General features: G+C 47.5%; 1 long non-coding RNA gene across 2 annotated transcripts; it reads right to left on the bottom strand.

The window, feature by feature from the left end:
- Positions 1-10508: 10508 nt before the first annotated feature.
- Positions 10509-14330, bottom strand: LOC113459906 (uncharacterized). Of its 2 annotated transcripts, XR_012582926.1 has the most exons (4): positions 13856-14330; positions 13575-13754; positions 12528-12615; positions 10509-10602 (listed from the first exon to the last, which is right to left on the bottom strand). It is a non-coding gene; the product is annotated as an uncharacterized LOC113459906 (long non-coding RNA). The 2 variants fall into 2 exon arrangements; XR_012582927.1 differs by lacking the exon at positions 10509-10602 and adding an exon at positions 11112-11703 and having other exon boundaries at positions 13575-14330.
- Between the last annotated feature and the right edge of the window lie 150 nt (positions 14331-14480).

The raw sequence follows: 14480 nt of genomic DNA, 5'->3' as shown, positions 1-14480 counted from the left end.
TGGCCTCTGTCCCTTGCACAGGACCTGCCAGCCATGCCTGAGTCATTTGGCTGCTTTTCCAACTTGTCTCCTTGTGCCATACAGGCACAGCAAACCCCAACTTTGTGCCTCAGGGCAGTGTGATCCTCTCTGGTGAGACAGATCCCACCTGCCTCAGCACATGCTGTCAGGGCACCATGACAGAAGGCAGGGGTCAGGGACCATGGAGGAGAACCCAGGATTGGGGATCACAGCAGAGGGCAGGGTTGGGGATCATGGAGGGAGGCAGGGATTTGAGGAACTTGGACGAGGACAGAGGGGTTGGGATCACAGCAGAGGGCAGGGTTGGGGATCATGGAGGGAGGCAGGGATTTGAGGAACTTGGATGAGGACAGAGGGGTTGGGATCCCAGCAGAGGGCAGGAGGTCAGGTACCATGGAGGAAAGAGGGAGGTTTGTCCTTCTCCATGGATGTCTCCCTGCTCCCCACTTTTCCTCCATAGAGGAGGACAAAGGGGTTGGGGACCATGGAGGAGGGCAGGAGTGGAGTACCACAGAGGAGGACAGGGGCTGGGGACCATGGAGGAAGGCAGGGATTTGGGGACCATGGAGGAAGGCAGGGATATGGGGACCACGGAGGAGGGCAGGGATTTGGGGACCATGGAGGAAGGCAGGGATTTGGGGACCACAAAGGAGGCCAGGAGTGCAATACCATAGAGGAGGACAGGGTGCCATCAAGGGGCTGGGGACCATAGAGGAGGACAAAGGGGTGGGGGACTACAATGTACAGCAGGGGCTCTGAGCAGCCACCCAGCAAGGGGTGGATGGAGATACCTTCCCACCGGCGACTGGGGCTCATGCAAACTGCTCATTATAACCCTATTCCCAGCCTGTCTGTCTGTCTTTCTTTCCAACTATCTGTCTCACTTACTAATCAAAGAAGATTGTTCCAAGAAAGCTGGAAGAAGAGAAGGAATGTCTCATTTGGCTGTGGCTTCCTTTGGAAAGTCTGGAAAAACTGTGGCATCTCGACGTGCATGAAGGTCTGCCTGGCGAGAAGCACATTTTCCTTCCAAAGCTGCTGTAAAGATGTGAATCATGAGCCGGTAACGCTCCTGGCAGAGCAAACCCCAATTCCACTGAGACACGGTGCTGGCAGTGGCTCTGCTGTATCTCTTGGACGGAAAAGACAAACATTTATCATAGTGACATTGCTGGGGAAGAGCTGCCGGTGCTGCCGAGAGCCTGGCGGCGGCCGGATCCTGCCAGCTCCCAGGGTGCTCCCACCAAGGTTTCCAGAGCTCTCCTGAAGCTCCTCACACACCAGCCAAGGGGTTTACAGTCCCTTTTGGTTGTCCTCCACCACTTCAGCCCCTCGGTGGCATCATGAAAATATCCCACACCCAATCATCATAAAAAGAATAAAAGCTTTATGAAAGGTCTGCTGGGAGCTGGGGGGAGCCCTGGTGCTCTGCCTGCTGCACACTGGAGGTCCCCACCCAGTCTGTTTTCTGCTGTTCCCATGCATCCAATGCTGGGGCCAAACTCCTTCCAAACCTTATCCCCCAAAACTCCCTGTGCTGCAATTGCAACATTTTTATGAAGCCACTCACTCTCTGTCCAGGTGGTGTCAAAAATCTGCCCACCCAGTTGTCCATCACAGAGCTGGGGTTGTCACTCTCCCTGCAGGCAGCAGATGCCTGACTGGTTCAAGCTGCCATTTACAGCTCCTGGAGCAAACAACCCCCCCTTTCATGTAAGTACCCTCCTTTTTGGGTCTGTGGAACTTCCTGCGGCCCCAAAAGCACCCTGGCTGGCACAGACCCTACAGCTCTTTGGCATCCCTTCCCAGGACAGGGTCTAGGCTTAGGCTTGGAGTTGGAGGAGTTTCAACATTAAGTACAGGACATGTCAGATAGACACCTCCTGCCTCAAACCAGAGCACTGAGATCAGTTTGTGTCTGTGGAGAAACCCAAAATCAACACATTTTACCCAAAATGTGCAGGACACTTAACCAGGAAGGCAAGTAAAGCCACGTCCTGAAGAGTGTGCAGGGGCTTTGGGAACACTTCCCTGAGCTGACACCAATGGAATCACAGATTGGAGAAGCCATCTAAGATCATCAAACCCAGCTGTTAATCCCAAACTGCCAAGGCCACCTTCAAACCATGTCCCCAAGTGCCACATGCACACATCTCCATGGGAGGAGGATTTGCAGACTGCAAAGGGGTTCAGACCCAGAACTCGGGTTTGCATGTGAGGTTGGTGTTTCCTGGAGGAGACAGGCGAAGGAAGGGGAGCAAGCCTGCTTCTGGAGCTTCTGCCTTGGAAAAAGGAATGTCCAAAAGGACTGTCTGCTTGAGGGAGATGGGAAAAGCCTGGATATTGGCCCCAAGGGATCACCACTTGCTTTAGTACACTTACATCATATTCAGGGCGAGCATCAGAGAAGCCAGGGCATCCTGGAGCCCTGGGATGGGGATTTCACTCCATGAGGTGTCCAGCAAATGTCCCCCCTGAAAAACTGGGGGGTGGTGGGTGGTGGGCCAGGGCTTGGGGGTACCTCTAAGCAGAGCAGAGGCAGAGGGATGACAGGGTGCTCACACACTGCTGTTCCTCACCAGGAGCTGCTGCAGCCCAGGCACCAACTTGGTGAATTCCCAGCAGTTATTCTACAGATGCCCAGCATGGACTGGAGCATTTGGCTCCTCCTTCTCTAACACGTTCATTAGTGGTCATTTAATTACAGGATGCAAAGATGAGCTGTTCCAAAATACTCATGTACCTGTGCAAAACTTGCAATGAGCAATTAGTGCTGCTAATGAGAGAGCGAGTCACCGTATCAACAACAGGATAAATCCATCAGCCTCCTGGCAAACCTGCAATCCACCCTAGCCCACATGGACTGCCCTGATCTGGAATTATCCCAGTAGCCCTTTGGGGCAGGAGGAGGGAAATGGAATGTGGGTGAGATGGTGGCAAGTGGCAAATTCCTACCCATGGGAGAGACAAGAGATGTCCAAAACCACCTGTGTTCTGTTGGTGGGAATGGGAAGAGGGTGCTGGTGCCACCACCACTTCAACTCCAGATCAAAATCCAGCAGCACAGGGAAGGCCCTTGCTTCCTGGTGACTATCCAGTGCCATTGGCCTGGGGATGGAGGTTGGTGGGGCTGAGCATGCAAACTGAGCACTCCCAGGCAGGGAATGTGGCCGGCTGCTTCCCGGTGATTAACTGTTGTTAATATTAAATTCAGCACTTTTATGCAGGACACAGAAGGGCTTAGGCAGAAGCCCAGCTCCCATCCTACCTGTTATTAAAAAACATTGCAATTAAGCTCTTCTGGAAGGAAATACAAGTAAATGCATCCTCTGCAAGTGGCTTCAGCTTTCCACAGACATCTGTGTCCCCTGTTTCCTCTTCGGCTGGCTGAGCTGCTGCTGTTTTCCCTCTTCCCATGACCCATAAATTGCTTTTTCTCCTTAATCCTGCCCACAGCTCCCAAAGGTGAGGGCTGGAGAGGGAAGGAAAGGAGCCCCAGCTGCCTCTGACCCATTGCCACCAGTGGAAAGTTCATGTCAGCTGCAGCTGCAGCTGCAGCCCCAGCCCCAGCCAAAATCAAGGCTGTGCTCTGGGTATCTGCTCACCTAGTTGGACCTGATGCTCTCTTTGGTCCTCTCCATGGGCAGAAATCCAAATGCTTCAGCAAGAGGAAGGGGTGCTACTGCTCCAATATAAAGCATTGAATAAATTATTTCCACTCTGCAGCAGATCTGGATGGGATTTTCAGCAGTGAGACGTGTTTAGGTAAATGGTGACAGACTCAGCCAAATGCTCCAGGAGAGCCAGCCCGGCTTCCAACCCTGAAAGGCTTGGCACGGCCACAGCTCTGTGGCAGAGCTGTGCCCACAAGCACAATCATGGCAAAGCTGAACAGGCTGGGGGGCTATGGCATCCCAGAACAGGGTTTTCCCATGGCATTGTCCCCATTTTACTCCAGCTGTGGTTCTTTACCTGGGAAAGGATGAGGCAGGATATCAGAGGGGAGACATGGGGCAGGTGGTGATGGGTCAGCCTGAGCCAGAGGACACCTAGAGCAACTGTGGTGGCAGGGCCTGAAGGGACAACTTCTTCTGCCTCTCCCCAGTGACCAACAGGACTGTGACGCAGCCAGAAATTGTGGTTAAAGCTTAGGGAATGCCAGGAGAGGCAGGTGGGAGTGACAGCCACTTACAGCCAAGTCTGCCAGGTCATTGTGTGGCCAGAGTCCCCATCAGGTCCTTAAAGCCTGGGAAAAGGCAAAAAAACAAGATAAGACTTAGGGCAACAGAGCTGGAGATAAAAAGGGCCAGCAAGATAAAAATAAACCTGGTGTCAAGGACAATACCAGTGCCAGGAATAATACATTGAAAATATTGGACCTGGAGGGGATAAAGATCATGTGAAAGGTGTCCTGAGTGCTAAAGCTGGCTCTCCAGAGCCACAAAGGATGCTGGCAGAATCACAGAGGGTCAGGATGGATGGGCAGGGCAAAGGGGCACCAGGTGTGCCTAAATTTGGGCAGATCTGGGGCTCTGGCAGCAGGGCATGGCCAGCAGCAGGTCTGGGATGCAACGTGAGGATTGTGGTGCTGGGTGGCAAAGAGTGGTGACAACAGTGCCCACAGCAGCCTGAGGCTCTGGCCACACCCCTGGGCTCTGCTGATGCAGCTGAGGAGGGAAGGTTTTGCTGGGATCGTGGTGCTGATGAACACAGGGTTTTTCCCCTGTTGCTTGCAAACATCGTCATCACGTACATAAACTCAAAATGCCAAAATGTGAGTCAGCCCAATGGCAGTTTGGCTCCTGCACCAACAGTCTGATAAATGGTGGAACCAGAGCTTGCAGAGGGGATTTATTCCTGTTTTGGGGGTTCCAAAAAGTACTTTCATGGCAGGTACAATATACTCCTGAGATAAAAAAGAAAAAAAATCAAAATTAAAAAAAAATTATAAACCAGTTTTTTTTTTTTCCCCTAATTAGTTGCTCTCTGTTGATGAGGGGAAACCTTTCAGTCTCAGTTAGTGGTCAAACATACTTTTTTTGAGAGGAAAGAAATACAGACAGTATTTGCATGTGAGCCATAGATTCAGATTTTATGAAGGTAGGGAGTTTTTCAATATTTGCTGAATAAGTTTTGTGGCCCAGTGCTGTGATCCAGCACAACAAAAGCTCCTATTCACATAAGGGAGCAGTTCTGAGACCACCTCATGAATCTTAATTCCTGAATTTCTCAGGGTTTTTTTTCAAACATGAAGGATCCCAATGAGCCGATTATGCAGACCTTGATATAATGCCTTTTTTAAAAATTAAAATGCTATAGTTTAAACTCTGCTCTGTAAACAGTCTGGCCTTCACTTCTATCTCCAGGTGTCAATAATCCCATGAGGGTCAGCAGAACCAACCACAGATATAAAGTTGAGTGTGTGTGAAAAGTGTCTGCAGGATTGAGGCCAGCGATTGCAAAACAGTTTAAACTCTAATCCTCCATTTTCATTAGTTTCTTGAAAAACTTCTGCTGTGGGCTTGAAATCCTTCCTGTTTTGTTGAGCCAAAGGTGATTTTTCTCCCCAGCAGTCTGAGCACAAACCTTCCCGCTGGTTTTATGCTGTCAGGCTTCAAAACTCACATTTCCCACTAAGGACGTTCTGCCCTTTTCATGGAGAGAGCTTGACATTGACATCTATCATGTAAACAAAGCTAATTAAAGACAGTTATTACTTGCTAGACATAAAAGTCTTCCAACCCCAGTCCTGTAGATTTGGCTGCTTTTGGTAAGTGAAGCTCTGTGCTCTCCCCATTCTGCAGAAACACTGAATACATTTCCAGTCTAAGAGGTTTCTGCAGCCTTGTATCTCTTTATTTTCTGTAAGATTTGGGGCCTATAAAAGGGACTTCTTTCAGTCCATGGTGTTTGCCACGTCCTTGCCTTGAGATGCAGGAGGAGGATGGAGCAGCCCAGACCATCCCTGCTGTCAGCTCCAACAGGCACTGGGAGCATCCTTCATTCCTGTGTGTTCATTTTTCAGCCTAATATATAATTTAAATAAGACCTCAGCCCAAAAATTCTACATCTGCACTGTCTCCTAGGACACTGAGCAGGGCAGAGGTGGTGGGCTCCAGGCAGTGGCCACCTGAAGATCTGTTCTGTTGGAGAAAGAAACATCTTCCCACTAATCTATCACTGCCTTTTTGGGGGGGAAATGAAAGCAGCAACTCTGTGTTGCTGAAGCTTCCATGGTTAAAGAACAAGTGCTCACAGGGACAGAGGTGGGCTGTGGGCTGCTTTGCACTCAGACTGAGGTTAGGAAGATGATAATCTCTCCAAGAGCCCTGCCCACATTTCTGGCTTGGAAGAAGGAGTTTGAGGCTGTAGCAAAGTGATGGACTTGGTGTCACCCGGTCTGAGCAGTGCAGCTGGAGGGGTGAGACAGGCCAGGAGGGAAAATCAGATAAAAATCCAAACATCTCCACTCAAAGTGTCTCTAAAGCAGTCCATGGGACTTGACTGTGAACTGAACTCAATGAAAAAAGGAAGGAAGAGATGCAGATGAAGGGCAAATTCTTCATTAAGAGCTTAAATGGTCCAAATAAAGAATCAAACATGGCTATAGTTATTTGAGTAATAATAGAATGAGACTTAATGAATATGTTACAACTGTGAAAGGGGAATAGAATATTTTCTCTTCTCTTCAACAGAGATAAAGCTGAGGAAGGAATGGAAACAAGGATGGTGAAAGAGGATAAATGAACAGACAGGAAAAAGCCACTTTGAACAACCAATCTGCTTCTGAGCCTCCACTTCCCTGGTGCATGGCTGGAGCCTTTTCTCTTTCTCTGGCCACATGGCTCTGCCTCCCAAAATCACTGCAGAATTGTGGAAAATCCTTCAGCTGAAGATGGTGGGATACCTTACTTTAATATTTTCAGCCAGGCTTCAGCTTTGTAGCTTATTCAAGAACAGGTTCTCCAGGCACCCAGGAATTTAACATTAATAACAGATGTTTTGACTGACTATGTAAGACATACAATGAGTTGGTTTGGTTTTTTGTTTGGACTGAAGAAATACTGAGAGGCAATTTCAACTCCTGGTTTTGTTTTCCAAGTGTTCTAGAAATTAATTTCCCAAATAAATATTTGGAAACATTACATTCCAAATATTTACCATAAACATAAACATTCCCCGGGATGTGGGACAGTTTTAGGCATGAGATCACACAAAGTACCACCATCATTACCAAGCTCCCTTTGGTGAATAACTCATCTCACTAAATCTAGCAAGCAATCTGAGCAGTTCTCACAGGTAAAATCATGCAGAGCTTCTGGAAGCTGCAGTCTGGAGGAAACCTTTGGTGGGAATTGCTGGAGAGGGATTTTCCCTGACTGTTCCACTGAGAGTTTAATGTGTGCCACAAAGCACAGGGCTGTGATTTTTGCCTATTGATGGTGGCTGTTGGTTGTCCCATTCACACAACTCAAGGAGATTCCTGGTTTAGAAAAGGATTAGGGCCCATTCCTAAATCCTGGAACGATTAGGCAATAAATGCTGGATTGTAGCATTTCTCCCTCTGTGACCTTTCACTGGGCTCTATGTGCCGCCTTGTCCTGCTCCCCAGCTCCCCCTTTTAACAGACATTTGTTGTGTTTTCAGTTTTCAGAACCACTATTCCCCTTCCCCTGTGGAAGCAAGCATTCCCTCTTACCTCTGACAAAATGCATTTATGTACTTGCCTCATCCACAACCAGTCCTGAGTGACTTCACACTTTATTTCCACAATACCCCACAACTGCCAGGCAGCACCACAGGTAGAAATGCCTGGAGGATGTGATGATCACCTCTGCCAAAGTGTTATGTTTTAGTGTTCTCAGCAATATTTTCTGCTTTTGTTTCCTCTGGAAACAGAACAAGGCACATGGCACAAACATGCATTCATGCTCAGTTTTAAACATGAGTTTTTGGAAGGTGTTTGCTTTCACGTTCAACCTGGTCTAGTGGAAGGGTGTTGGAAAGAGATGATCTTTAAACTCCCTTCCTAGCCAAACCATTCCATGATTGTCTGATTCTATAAATTGCCCTATATGAATATTTCTTGTTTCATCCAAGTCTCAATCCTACCACCACAACAAATTGAAGTAACAACTGGTTGCTGTGTTTGTAGACAAAAGTGAACTTTCTCCAAGCTTGAGAACACAAAAGTGTGTGGAAATTTTCTTAAATACAAACTAAAAATCGATTTAATAGTTTCTCAGTGCCTTCCACTTCATACTTGTCCCAACATTGCTAAGTTGCTGAGATATATCTGCTCCACTGAAGGAGTAAAGGTCATGTATCTTTCTAGATGTCACCAGAGCTGCAGGCACACAGGTGAAGTCCTAGGTATAGGTAAGAAGAACATTCACTTCACCCCTTTGGGGAAAAAAAAGTGCACCACAAATCCAGTATTATTTAGTTTGGTTATTTTTTAACAAAATGTTGGCACCCACAGGGCAGAATAAGAGATTTGTGGCTAAAATAGAGCCAGGGAAAGAGCAAGTGAATCTATTCAGGGATACAGTTGGGAACACTGTGCTTGGATCAGACAGCAATGGCTCTCACCAGATCCATTCCCAGCTCAGCCGTGCCCGGGGTCACCTTTCCCTCAGGGATCAACCAAGACGAGGGATCAGGTCACAGAAATGCCCCAGCAATTCTCTTCTTCCCAGAAATCTAAATTTAAAAAGGGTCTAGTGCGCACATAGCAAATGTTTCACAAAGTTTGATGGTGTGTAATTGCTTGTGGCACATGCAATTCCTCAGCTGGGGTTTTCTGTGGATTTGCAGTAGGTCTTCCTCCCAAAACTGCAGTGTGTGCACAATCCTGTAATTACACCTGTAAATCCTCACCCCACCTCTTTCAACTAAATATAAAACATGTTTCAATTTGCAAAAATGGTAAAATTGTGTGTTGCAACCTTCACACCTGTTGCAGAAACTACAAATTTTTCAAGTATCTACAGTTTCCTCCATGGTACTGCAGGAAAATCCTGTGCCAAGGATCACATCTTGGCTGCCCATGGTTTGAAAGTGGTTACTGATTTTTGTCTGCCCTTTGGAATGGCCTTTCCTTGTGGAAAATAGAGCCAATTCAGACACATTTAATGGAAGAACCAGTTTGCTTGGACCAAGAAGAACATGACACCATCCTGCAGCATGCAGGAAAGGAAAACCAGGAGCACCCATGGGAAGGGGGCACCCCAGTGCTGCTGGACAAGGGGGTACTTTTGTAGGATGCCAAATACCACAGATCCTCATTTGCAAGAGAAAAAACTGCAGAGTTTGAGAAGGGCAGGTCGAGCGAATTCACATTTTCCTCATTCTTCTACTTCTTGTCCTGACTTGGAGCCACAGAAAATCTTCCCTCATTTGTATCACATAAGACTATTTTTATGTGCCTTTTCACTGCCTTCCACCTACTCATGAAGTCCTGCTGATGACTTTAGTGTCACTTCCCACTATTTGACTGCAGCTCTTGGTCATTTCCCCAGGTTTTTTGCTGTTTTATGCTGTGCTATAAAGTGAAGTTACCTCATGGCAGCAGGACTGACTCAGCTCTACCTTGGGAATGCTGGTAGCTGATCTCCAGTCAGTGTTTTAGAGCTTCTTGCCATTATTTCCTAATGGCTTAAGACTCTGCTTCAGTTTGGTTATAGCCTGTTTGTTGGCTGCCTAATTCCTGAGCATGTCCTGAGAAACTGCAAGCAGGTGGAGTGGGAGCTTGATGCTGGTCTGGTCTAGGTGACATCAATGACTGCCACTTGTAAAGTCCTTCTCTTGCTCTTTATTCCTTGGGGCTCCCACATCCCCACAGTTCCACTCACAGCAACCATAACACTCCTATTTTGAATAAGAAAGTGCCTTTTTACTTCCCCCCCTTTTTTTTTTTAAGCAGCAGAGTGCCATGGAAGTCCCTGCCCTGAGTGTTTGTAGCTATAAAAGCATGTCAGATGTGGCTGTATTTGCAGACAACAGTGGCACTTCCTCTCTTCGGAAATGGAGCAAGTTTCTATTTTGGGCTGTGCTGACTCAAGGCTGAGGTACCCAAGCTGATTCAGCAGCTGGGCAAGTGAGGAGAACTTCTGGTTATGAATGAAATGAGCAATATATTTAAGTTTGTCTTCATCTTAAAGAAATGTGTATTTGAGTGAAGCCACCTCCTGGTGGCAGACATTTTGTCAGATAAGTGGAATTTTCTGCACTGCTTTTGGCAAAAAGTCCACTCCAATGAGACAACCATAAAGCCTGCAAGTAAAATCCTGGTCCCAGAGGAGCCAGAGATTTCCACTCATCCAGACTGGGATTCATCCTCTCTTTTGAGTCACATAAAAAGATCTTCTACTGCTTACTTGCTTATTTAATCTGTGCATCTCATCTGGGATATGAAATCCTCTCAGTGATATGAATAAATTGAACAGCAATTTCAGAAGGATGAAAATAGAGAACACAAAACCAACCTGGGCACTGCAAGGAGGTGAGAATGCCCCACCCATTTACTCAGCTTCTGTGGCTTCATATGGAACAGATGTCAAAGGCAACCCTTGTGCTCTTCTGCTATGGAATAATGAAATGAACATTGTGATACTTTATAATTTTTAAAACCATGAAGAAGTAACAGTGTTTCACAATATTTGTCAAGGTTGACCTGTTAGTCTGTGAAAAGAAGCCAGAAGATTTGTTGAGTTTTGGTTTTCCTAAATGAGTTCTTTCACCTGGAGACTTCCAGGATTCAAAATAAAGCATGCAATAAAAGCTCTGCATGTCAGTAAGGATGAAGACACAGAAGTTTGTCAGAAAGTGAGATCTTTCTGTTTATTAAGAGAAAATAGCATGACATGGGGCATCTGAGCTGTCTCCCTTGAGCCCCCTTCTGTCTGTGGATGGTCCAAACATGTTTTAACATCCTTGCCTCCATCTTTGTGCTGTTTCCAGGCAGGATCAATAATCCCCACAGTCCTCACCCATGCCATCCATGATGCCTGTTCAGGCTGCAAGCTCTTCCTTTGACTGCACACAACAAAAGCTGCAAACTTTCAAAGGCCATTCCTCCTCCCCAGCCCCTCTGGCATTAAGGCAGGCTGTTGTTGCAGCCAGCCATGTTCTCCTGCCTCCTGAAGGCGGTTTATGAAGTCTAAAAAAGCATCATGTGGGCTGTCACATTTCAGAAGCCCCTAAATAGCTTTGCATGCCTCCATCAGATAAGCAGTCAAGTACAATATTATGAATGTCAAACAACAGCTCATCATTACAGCTGACAAAGCTTGTTCCTCTGAGAGGGGAAGTAAATACAGTTCCATAGACTAAATGTGTATTTAGTGGCTTGAAGTTAAAAGAACTCTGCAAGGAGGATTTGCATTTGCCCAGCTATTGCTGTGTGAAATATTTCCTCTAACTAATTTTCCTCTGAGAAAGGAAAGCAGTCCCAGAGTATTTTGGAAGGGTGGTCAGAGTTCTCCACAGGGAAGAAGCACAACCAAGTCCAGAATGAAGCCAGGGCTCAGGATCCAGCCTGCATGGAGGCTCCCAGCTCTATCAGGATGGCTCATTGTGCTGGCTAAGAAAGTGATCCAGAGGAAGCATCTTCCTTAAAGGATGTGACAGACATGACCCACTCAGGTGCTGCCTTAGGGACACACTGGCTGTTACACCCATCTGGATAAAAACAAATCAGAAGGTGGTGGTGGTGAGGAAATAACAAATACAACCTCAAACCACTTCTTGTTCTCTAAAACAAATCTCAGTCACACTTAAAATGAATCCAAGCATCACTGGTGTTTGTGGTTTTCTGCTTTTATGCATTTAATCTGCTACTTGAATTCAACAGAGAAAAATGTACACAATAAAAGCAAAGTGAAATTAAAAATTCAGTGTTTCAGGAGACAGCATGAGATCTGTCCCAGCCAGAGCTAATGAAATTGAAGAGAGCTGTTCCTTGACTGCACATGCAGGGAGTTTCCATGGACAGGGGAAGGTGGGGAGTGTTGGGTGGTTGTTCCACCCAAAAGATCAAGTGGAGGAGCAGGATGGGAGCCTGCAGGTTAAAAGTTTAATGGGAGCTCCTTGGGGGAGCAAGGATTCTGCACAACCCTGAAACCCCCATGTGCAGCTCACCAAAGGAGGGTCTGGCAAGTCAGATGTCTCCTTCCATCCCATCTCCCTCCTTCAAACCCATAAACAAAAGCTGGGAAAGAGGAACTATTTTATTAGTGGAGATCAAAAGCTGTCTCTGACCAGTAGCCAGACAAAATTTGGCATCATGTGGGTGACTCAGTGAAAACTTGTGATGTAGCCAGCATCTTTGATGTGATTCTGTTTATTCTAAGAACATACAAAGTACCACTTTATGGAGCCCAGGGGAACAAAACCAAAAAATCTATGCTGGAATTTCAGTACCTTTTAAATCTCTAAGTTCAAATCACCCAACATAAATCTTACAGGTTTGCATAAGAAAAAAATAAAACCACTGGTTGTTTTACCTTAAATTCTCTGCCAATGAGGTAAAAAACTTTTTTTCTTTTCCCACCACGCCTTTGAATCCTTGGAAACTGTTGCACTTCTTTAATCCTGTAGATTAAATAAATTTATCATCCTGTATGAAGTAAGAATGTAACTTAAAGTATATTTAGATGAATCAATAAAAAGGCTGGAAAGAAGTTTTAGTAATTTTATCAATTAATAGCCAAGCCCAGGAGGCCATCCTGCCTTTCTGCTCTGTCAGCTCAGGGATTTCTCTCTTCCCAACAGTGTTTATGTAAGAGCTGCATGGTAAGCAGCACTCCCTATAAAATATTGATCAGCTGAGCCATTAGCTGGAATTCAAGAGACAACTATGTCACAGCAAAACCAGAACAATTATTGCTATTAACTGGAATTTTTGGAGATTAGTTTGATATTTGAGCATGTCAGGAAATACAAATTTCTTCTAAACAATAACACTAGGAACATATGTTACAGCATGGTTACAGGACATCTTTACAAAGGAAATGGAAAATAGGGCAGGTTTCAATTTCAGTAATGGTGTGGCCACAGATTTTCTATTACTATTTTTGAAAAAGAGTACTGAGAGTCATAGACCATTATGGCTGGAAAAGGCCTCCAAGGCCATTGAGTCCACCCTTTGACCCAATATTACTGTGCCCACTAATCCATACTGTGAAGTACCATGTCCACTTGTTTTTTGAGCACTTCCAGGGATGGTGACCCCACCACTGCCATGGGCACCTTGTGCCAGTGTCTGACCGCCTTTCCAGTGAAGAATCTTTCCCAGTATCTGATCTGAACTGGTCTTGGCACAACTTGAGCCTGTTTCATCCTGTCCCTGTTCCCTGGGAGCAGAACCCAACTCTTACCCGGCTGTCCTCTCCTGTCAGGAGCTGTGCAGAGCCACAAGTTCCCCTGAGCCTCCTTTTCTCCAGGCTGAGCCCCTTCCCAGCTCCCTCAGCCCCTCCCGGTGCTCCTGACACATCCCAGAACACTCTCCAGCCCCTCAATGTCTGTCTTGTCTTGAGGGGCCGAAAACTCACCCCGGGATTGGAGGTGCCCAGTACAGGGGATGGTCACTGCCCTGCTCCCATGGCCACAATGTCACTATTATTACATTAGAGCCATTGGCTTTATTTTACGGGATGCTGGGTTCTTCAGAGGAGAAGGGACTGCAGGAGGAAGGGAGGCTGGAGTGAAGCGCTTCACTGGAGAAGGCTCACCTGGAATAAAGTAAATGGGATTCAGGGAAGGAGAAGCCACAGCAGGAAGAACTGGGGCTGGAGCTGAGGGGGATGAGGTGGGACCAGTTTGGGAACATCACCTGTGAGCAAGGGTGAGGGATGCAGAGCTGGGGAGAGGAGAGGGAGCTCTAGCACCAGCAGAGAGAAGCCCTGTGAAGAAGGAAAGCCACGGTCCATCTGCGAGAAGAGATAATGAAACCGAGGGAGCGGTGCAGGCGAGATAGCGTCAGCCATAAACAAGCGGAGAACGAGGAGCAAAATAACCCAGCGAGTTTGCAGCGGGGCTCGGGCTGAATTGTTTGGTGAAGTGCGTGTTGTCTGCGCATGGCAAATGTCAGCCGGTGGGGAGGGCGGTGGCGGGGGCAGCCCGGGAACCCCGGCGCTCGGCCCCGCGGACTGTCCCCGCTAAGGTGCCGCCTGGCTCTCGCCACCTTCGCTGTCCCGTCCCTGTTTCACGGAGGGCGCCATCGACATCACACCCGTCCCTCTCTGAGGGGACGGTCCCCGCTCCTGCCCGCGACCCTCGCACTGAGGCGGGAAGTGTGTGTTTGTGTGTAGGGGGGGGCGCGCTCCCGCCGCGCCGCCGCGCCCAATTGGCCAGCGGGGGCGCGCTCCCGCAGCCCCCCCGAACCCCCCCCCGCGCCGTGAGGAAGATGGTGGCGGCCGCTTGAGCGCGTCCCCGCGCTCCCCTTCCTCCCCTCAGAC

This window comes from Zonotrichia albicollis, chromosome 16 (genome assembly GCF_047830755.1).
Source record: "Zonotrichia albicollis isolate bZonAlb1 chromosome 16, bZonAlb1.hap1, whole genome shotgun sequence".
Lineage (NCBI taxonomy): Eukaryota > Metazoa > Chordata > Aves > Passeriformes > Passerellidae > Zonotrichia > Zonotrichia albicollis.
The sequence above is the reverse complement of the archived record's forward strand: the minus strand, read 5'-3'. Positions and strand labels throughout refer to the sequence as shown.